At 40.9% G+C, this 7,268-nt stretch overlaps 1 pseudogene; it reads left to right on the top strand.

The window, feature by feature from the left end:
- Nucleotides 1-479: 479 nt before the first annotated feature.
- LOC120196534 lies at nt 480-2,292 on the top strand (annotated as a pseudogene).
- The last annotated feature ends 4,976 nt before the right edge of the window (nt 2,293-7,268 follow it).

Here is a 7,268-nt window from a genome sequence, read left to right as displayed (position 1 = left end):
ACTGTATATTACCATGTCTTTAGCATGTTTATGTTTATGAGATTCACAATATTACTCTAGATTAACGATTATATTGTTGAGCTTTGTAAGCTCGGCGATGTTTCCGTTCTCAAGTTAGTATCTTGAGCCGTTCGAGGAGCACTATCATAGCATGACTTCCAACATTTATTCCAAAGTACTATGATGTAACTTTTAGTGGGTATGTGCATCTATAGGACTCTTATTATTGTATTCAGATTTGAAACTCTAAGTTTGTATCATTTTAATTTAATTTAAACTATGTGTCATAGAGCTCCGATTTATTTTTATAAGTTCGTAGGAAGAGATAGCAATAATAAATATCAGTCCATTATAAATATAAGCTGCTGAGAGCTGTTCCATTATGGTGATTACAAGTTTGCTTTGTTGAGTTGAGCTGTTTATTTCTTGACCTTTCTATTCTATTTTTTTTATTTTTAAAAACAACTTTAATCACATGGCCTCTGCACCTTCGTTAACATACATGATTAATATCAGTTACTTCTTTTAGTCATTTCTCTCTCATTGTGTTCATGTTCCATGGGAGAAATGTGGGCTTATCAGTTTGACAAATAATGAGTTTCATCTCGAGAGTTAAACTCCATTTATGGTGGAGAATTCTTGTTGTTGTCGTTGTTGTTGTTCAGTTTCTTGTGGTTCAAGCTTTGGGACTGAACACGGATGGGGTTCTGTTGCTGTCTTTCAAGCTCTTCATTCTCGGTGATCCTCTAAACGTGTTACAGAGCTGGAACTCCACCGATCAGACGCCATGTTCGTGGAACGGAGTGAGTTGTGGAAGACAAGACGACGACTCCAATGGCTACTCTCGTGTTACGGCACTGTCTCTTCCAAAATGTCAGCTTATTGGCTCAATTCCCTCCGATCTGGGCATTATTCAATACCTTGAAAAGCTCGATCTTTCCAACAATTCCCTCAATGGATCTCTTCCTCTTTCCATTTTCAAAGCCACCCAGCTTCGGTCTCTTGATTTGTCTAACAACTCCATCTCTGGTTTTATACCAGAAACAATAGTACGATTACAATATCTCCGGTTCCTTAAGCTTTCCGATAATGCATTGGCCGGAGCTTTACCTGCAACTCTCACTACTATCCAGAACCTAACCGTTGTTTCTTTGAATAACAATTACTTGTCTGGCAATCTTCCATCTGGGTTTCAATCTCTTCAAGTTTTAGATCTTTCTTCCAATCTTATCAATGGCTCCTTGCCTTCAAATTTCGGAGGCATAAATCTTTGGCGCTTGAACGTTTCTTACAACAGACTCTCCGGGGAAATTCCACCACAATTCGCCGATAAAATCCCCGGTAACGCTACCATTGATCTTTCTTTCAATAACCTCACAGGAGAAATCCCGGATTCTGTTGTTCTTAAGAATCAAGAGTCCAAATATTTTTCCGGAAATCCTGATCTATGCGGTGGAGCAACCAGGCGTGATTGTCGTGTTCCTCCTTCACCAACTTCTCCGCCGGCAATCGCCGCTATCCCCAGGACGATGGACTCCGACTTGCCGGGAGTAAAAAGACAAGGTCAAAACAGGCTTAAAACCGTAACAATTGTAGGTTGTGGGAGATATTGCCGGAATCGCATTCGTCGTCATGGTTTTCATCTTGGTATACAAATTAAAGAAGAAAAAGAGAAGGAAGCAAGAAGCAAACACCAGGGGCAAAGATAACAGGTCTGAAACATCTTCATCGTCGGAATCAAAAGGTTTTTCAAGATGGTCGTGTCTGAAAAAGAGGTGCGAGTACGAGGAAGAATCCGACACCACTTCCGACACGGAAGAAGACCAAAGCCAAGACAGTGTACGGCGGCAACAAGAGCAAGAACATGACAAGAAAGGGACACTGGTGACGGTGGATGACGAAAAGCAGCTAGAGCTGGACACTTTACTCAAAGCGTCGGCTTACATTTTAGGTGCGACGGGGTCTAGCATCATGTACAAGGCGGTGCTGCAAGATGGGACGTCGTTAGCGGTTCGAAGGATCGACGAAAACAGCGTGGACCGGTTCAGGGATTTCGAGAACCAGGTCCGGGTCATTGCCAAACTGGCTCACCCGAATTTGGTCACCATTCGTGGGTTCTACTGGGGGGTTGATGAAAAGCTCATTATCTACGATTTCGTACCAAATGGCAGCCTGGCCAACGCTCGTTACAGTAAGTCCTCTTTTTCATTTCCTTTGTGGTTTTCCATGCGTACGTTAACAAAAGCAAAATGGAGATTTGTTAAAGTACGCCTTAGAACTGAAATTTATTAAAATAACACTCTTTTAATATTTATTTATCAAAATAGCTTTTAGAAAACTTTAATTCCCTCAATAACGCTCATTTTTATTAGATAGGACGAAAATTATGTTTACGCGATAACGTTTTTTTAAAGATTTTCTCTTAATGAAACGTCTTTGCTTGAGTGATATGTATTGAATGACGTTAACATCAGTTCTAGATTTATCACGTAAGAGTAAATTACAAATTTAATAGCTTAATTTTATTCTCTTTTATTTTACTCACTATTCTTTAAATCTTTTTAATTTCCTCACTAAATTTAATATATTGGGTTTTTGATCACTCAGCCGTTTTCTCACCAACGACATTATAAATGGACTTTTATATAGATGTAAAACGATGTAGTTTTGGTGAAAATTTTGTTTTTTAAAAAACGACTTCATTTTAACGATGTTAACTATTTAACATCGGAATGATCAAATAAATCAAATGTATTACTTTTAATAAGAAAATTAAAGTTCAATGAATAAAATTAGAGATATAATAAAGTTCAATGAATAAAATTAGAGATATAATAAAGTTCAATGATGAAATTTATAATTTACCTCGTTAGTAAATATACTTTTCTCTAGAAAAACCTTTAAAAGATGTTACCACATAGACATAACTTTGTGATAAAAATGAATGTCATTCCATTGTTCTTTAATTTGACGTAATTTTAGTCCCTTTATTTTTTATAAATGTTAGTAGGATAGCCAACGGTCTTTAACGCTTTTCAAATAAACCTTCGAAAACAACTAATTCTTCATCAAATGAAGCCTTTAAATAAGTTTCTCTATTTACCGGAGTTTACAAAGAACCTTCTCCCTCCGGACACAAGTTGTTAGATATTGGCTCATAAATATACCAGTAAAGAGGATAGGAGATGGAGCGGAGTGAGCGAACATCAACTGTCCTTACAAAGAAAGTCTCGTTGTGGGGTTACAAATTATGTGGGTTGGGGGTGCGGGGGCGTAGCCCCCACGGTACGGTACAGGGTTGATTTTGTAATTATGTACCAGGGTTTTCTATTATAAATAGAGATGTAACCTAGACCTAAAAAAAATCATTGAATAAAAACTTCTAGCGCCGCCTAGGCACCGAGGACGTAAGCACATTGTCGAACCTCGTAAAATTCTTGTGTTCTTTTGTTTTCTTTACCCGTTTTCGTCAACAATTGGTATAAGATGTCAGGAGCAAAATTCGAAGTCGCGAAATTCGATGGTCAGGGTAACTTCGGATTATGGCAAACGAGGGTGAAGGATCTATTGGCGCAGCAAGGGATCTTGAAGGCTTTGCGACCTACAAAGCCGGCGTCGATGGATGAGGAAGATTGGGAAGAATTGCAGCAGCGAGCGGCAGGAACCATACGATTATGCTTGGCGGACGAGGTCATGTATCACGTCATGCATCTATCGTCTCCAGACGAAATTTGGAGGAAGTTGGAAAGTCAATTTATGTCCAAATCCTTAACGACAAAACTGTATCTGAAGCAGCGGATGTATGGGCTGAAGATGCAGGACGATCACGATTTGGCGCAACACGTGAATGTCTTCAATCAAATCGTTTCTGATCTGGCTCGGCTTGATGTGAAAATTGAGGATGAAGACAGAGCGATGATTCTGTTGTGTTCGTTGCCTCCCTCTTACGAACACATGGTGACTACTCTTACATGGGAAAGAGCTATCAATGTTGAGGAGATTACTGCAGCCTTGTTGGCTCACAACCAGCGGAAGCAGAATACAGGGGAAAGCTCTCAAGCCGATAGCTTATGTGTCAAGGGTAATCGAGATCGTGGACGGAAGCCAGAGAAGGCAGGGTCCGGGAAAGCGGAATTCCAGATCCAATCCAGGGATAAGAAGACGATTCACTGTTACAAGTGCAAGGAGGCGGGACATATGAAGCGAGACTGTCCGAAGTTGAAAAGCAGACTGATGAGAAGCGTGATGGCTCATCCAGTCTGTGAACGTGTCGAGGATGATAATTCTGATTGCAGTGAGGGTGATATGCTTTCTATTTCAACGACACAATTGACGGATGCTTGGATTCTTGATTCTGGATGTTCTTATCACATCACGCCAAATAGGGAATGGTTTTCGACTACAGGCCGGTTAATTCTGGTTCGGTTTATTTGGGTGATGATCGATGTTGCAATATTGTTGGTATGGTGATGTCAGAATTAAGATGCACGATGGCTCCGTTCGGACGTTGAGTGGTGTTTCGACATATCCCAGACTTGAAGAAGAATTTGATTTCCTTGGGCACTTTGCACAAGAATGGTTTTATCCCTAAGGCTGACGAGGATAGGGAAACCATTCGGATTGTTAAAGGAGCATTGACTGTGATGAAAGGCAGATACTGCAGGAATATCTACAGATTGTTAGGGAGTACCGTTGCAGTGGAGTTCACTCTGTTGAGTCCTGTGATGATACGACAACTTGTGGCATATGCGCCTTGCTCATCTTAGTGAACGTGGTATGGCAGAATTACACAAGAAACTTGTTGCATGGTGTCAAAAGCTGTAAGCTCGATTTTTGCAAGTATTGTGTTCTTGGTAAACAGACTAAAGTCCGTTTCAAGACTGCGAAGCACACAACTCAAGGGATTCTTGATTATGTGCATTCTGATGTATGGGGCCTTCCACGACATCGTCTTTGGGTGGATCTAGGTACTATGTTACTTTATTGATGATTTTTCACGGAAAGTTTGGGTGTATTTTTTGAAACAGAAATCTGAAGTTTTGAGAAGTTCAAGCTGTGGAAAGCTGAGGTAGAAAACCAAACAGGACGAAAATCAAGTGTTTGTGGTCTGACAATGGTACGGAGTACACAGATTCACAGTTCCTACAATTCTGTAAGGAGCATGGATTCAGAGGCATTTTACAGTGCGCAAGACACCACAACAGAATGGTGTTGCGGAACGAATGAACAGGTCGTTGAATGAAAGAGCCAGATGTTTGCGGTTGAATGCGGGGCTTCCCAAACACTTCTGGGCTGAGGCTGTTAACATGGCGTGTTACCTTATCAACAGATCGCCAAGGGCATCGCTGGCTGGGAAAGTTGCAGAAGAGGTATGGACTGGTCCTGATGTTAGTTTTTGATAACTTACGGATTTTGGTTGTCCTGCTTATGTGCATGTACCTGCTGAGAGATCCAAACTTGATGCAAAATCGAAGAGTGCATTTTTCTGGGTTACAAGAAAGGTGTCAAAGGATTCAAGTTCTGGGATCCATTTGCGAAGAAAGTTGTGATTTAGTAGATGTCGTTTTTGATGAACAGTCTGTTGCAGCAGAAGCAAGACACGACAGGTAGATTTCGAGCAGTTTCCAGTTGAGAAACCAGAAACTTCTCAACTGACTTCTGTGGTTCCACTACGGATGATTTGCAGGATTATAGCCTCGCCAGAGACAGGGTGACGGACGAATATAAAGCCTCCGAACAGATTGGGTTTTGAAGACTTGGTATCTTTTGCACTTATTGTTAGCAGTGATGATCCGGTTACTTTTCATGATGCCGTTACTAGTCAAGAAAACGACAAGTGGATGGCAGCCATGGTTGAGGAGATGGAGTCTTTGAATCACAATCGCACATGGGAGTTAGTTCCTCTTCCTGAGGGTAAGAAGCCGATTGGTTGCAAATGGGTGTATAAGAAGAAACCAGTAGTAACAGAAAAAGAGGGGGAGAAGTTCAAGGCTCGTTTGGTAGCGAAGGGTTTTTCACAGCAGAAAGGAGTGATTATGATGAAATCTTTCTCCTGTGGTCAGGCACACTTCAATCCGAGCAGTACTTGCATTGGTGGCTAGTTTGGGATTTGCATTTAGAGCAGATGGATGTTAAACTGCTTTTTTGCATGGTGATTTAGAGGAGCAGATCTACATGCGGCAACCTGAAGGTTTCACTCAACCTGGAAACGAGCATTTAGTTTGCAGATTGAAGAAATCTTTGTACGGTTGAAACAGTCTCCGAGACAGTGGTATAAACGTTTGACTCCTATATGATCAAGATTGGCTACAACCGATGTGAGTATGATTGTTGTGTCTATGTTAAGAGCCTTGATGATGGTTCTTTATTTTTCTATTACTGTATGTTGATGATATGTGATTGCTGCGAAGAACATGAATGATGTTATCGGTTTGAAAACTTTATTGAGTCAGGAATTTGATATGAAAGATTAGGTGCTGCAAGAAAATTCTTGGAATGGAAATTTGCAGGGACAGAGACTCAAGGAAACTGCGGCTATCTCAACGGGGTTATGTTGAGAAAATGCTAGAAAGGTTTGCGATGAGCAGCGCGAAACCAGTTAGCACTCCATTGGCGAATCACTTTAAGCTCTCATCAGAACAGTGCCCTAAGACAGATAAGAAGCTGAAAATATGGAAAAGGTTCCGTATTCTAATGCTGTTGGCTGCTTGATGTATGCGATGGTATGTACTCGTCCTGATTTAGCTCATGCTGTCAAGTTTGTAAGTACATGTCTAAACCTGGTAAGCAACATTGGGATGCAGTCAAGTGGATCTTTCGGTACTTAAAGGGTACTGTGAGACATGGAATTGTTTTTGGGAGTCAGCGGGATAATCCTTTGGTTTAGGATATGTGGATTCAGATTATGCAGTGACTTGGATAATAGAAGATCTACGACAGGGTATTTGTTTACTCTTGGTGGAGGGCCTATTTGTTGGAAGTCTAATGTTCATCTGTCGTGGCACTATCTACAACTGAAGCTGAATACATGGCAGCGGCTGAAGCTGCAAAAAAGCTTTATGGCTTACTGGTTTAGTGAAGGAGTTGGTGTTCAACAGGTGGAGTTCAGTTGCTTTGTGATAATCAAAGTGCTATTCACTTGGCTAAGAATCAGGTGTATCGTGCTAGAACTAAACATTGATGTAAGGTTCCACAAGATCAGAGAGTTGGTTGCATCTGGAGAGGTTTTGTTTCAGAAGGTACATACTGATGAGAATGCCGCTGATATG

This window comes from Hibiscus syriacus, unplaced genomic scaffold (genome assembly GCF_006381635.1).
Source record: "Hibiscus syriacus cultivar Baekdansim isolate YM2019G1 unplaced genomic scaffold, ASM638163v2 tig00117034_pilon, whole genome shotgun sequence".
NCBI lineage: Eukaryota > Viridiplantae > Streptophyta > Magnoliopsida > Malvales > Malvaceae > Hibiscus > Hibiscus syriacus.
Note: the sequence above shows the minus strand (reverse complement) of the source record. Positions and strands in the feature narration are given on the sequence as shown.